The sequence below is a fragment of the Ceratina calcarata genome, unplaced genomic scaffold, assembly GCF_001652005.2.
Source record: "Ceratina calcarata isolate Rehan_Ccalc_2016 unplaced genomic scaffold, ASM165200v1 scaffold275.2, whole genome shotgun sequence".
NCBI classification, from domain to species: domain Eukaryota; kingdom Metazoa; phylum Arthropoda; class Insecta; order Hymenoptera; family Apidae; genus Ceratina; species Ceratina calcarata.
This window is the reverse complement of record NW_017149745.1, coordinates 98,074-99,256: the sequence shown is the minus strand read 5'-3', so window position 1 is coordinate 99,256 and position 1,183 is coordinate 98,074.

Genomic DNA, 1,183 nt, shown 5'->3' with positions numbered 1-1,183 from the left:
CTGGAATATTTATCAGACGTTCTGATAGACAAACACTTATTGTTTCGGATGAGGATTCGCGAGAACTGGTTCGAGGAGCTCCTCCGCCCGTTTTGTTCGCAACACCGAGTAAACGAGAGAGAGAGAGAGAGAGAGAGAGAAAGAGAAGGGAGGGCGCGGTTAGAAGTTTAATAACTGTTGGAAACCGATGGAGGCAAACGTTCGCGTTTTCTCACGGCGAATTCCGCCAAGGAGGGAGAGGAGCCGCACAACACCGGAGATGGAACCCCAGACGTAATTTCCGGTTTCGCCGCGTTAGTCGAACCAAAAGACGATCGCTCAGCGAACGAGATAGCCCGAGATAACTCACTCCCTCGCGGTATGCAGTACTCCTCTTCCACCCGTCTTCCTCTTCCTCTCCCGTCTTCATCGACTAGCAGAGAGTATACGCCGGTTTACGCCAGGAGTACGAATACGATTATCAACTGTGTACAGACTGATCCAACAAGAATCACCGTTTCGAATAAACGACTGATTCGATTCCAACAAATATTTCAAGCATTTACTACGAACAAATATTTCAAGCATTTATTTATTATAAAACTGCGTTAAACAAACAAAGATTCTCAGGAAATTATTAACATCGTCGAATTTCGACACGGACAGAAGTTTCACAAGCCCCGATCGGTTGACGATGATTTCTCGCGGCGTTATTTGCACACAAACGATCAATCTCGCTCTCGATTCAATCCTAATTCGATTACGCAACCATATCAACGAGAGCCGAGTGAGAATTTTCCTAACCGTGGAAACGAACGAGCTCTGTCACGTCTGGTAAATCAAACCAGACCTGGCAGAAGAGCCTCTGCCAACGTCCCATCATGAATAATAAACGAATACGTTCACGGATGCTGATATACTCTAGCAGCAAGTGGTTACCCGACTTACGGCCGTTCCTTTTTGGCATCACCTTCCCATAAAGCTCATGGGGTATTATTGGCCTGTCTGGCATAAATTCCAGTAGATATAAACGAAGGAAGAATTAATAACAGCGAACTTTACGCGTTTAAGAAACTCAACTAAAGGTAAAGGAAGTAATACTGGGATTAATACTTTGTATTCTCAATTTTAACAGAATAATTTTAGTCGTTTTAATAATACGAATGTCTGATAACTTATCACGTGGTTACGACCTCTCCAGGTT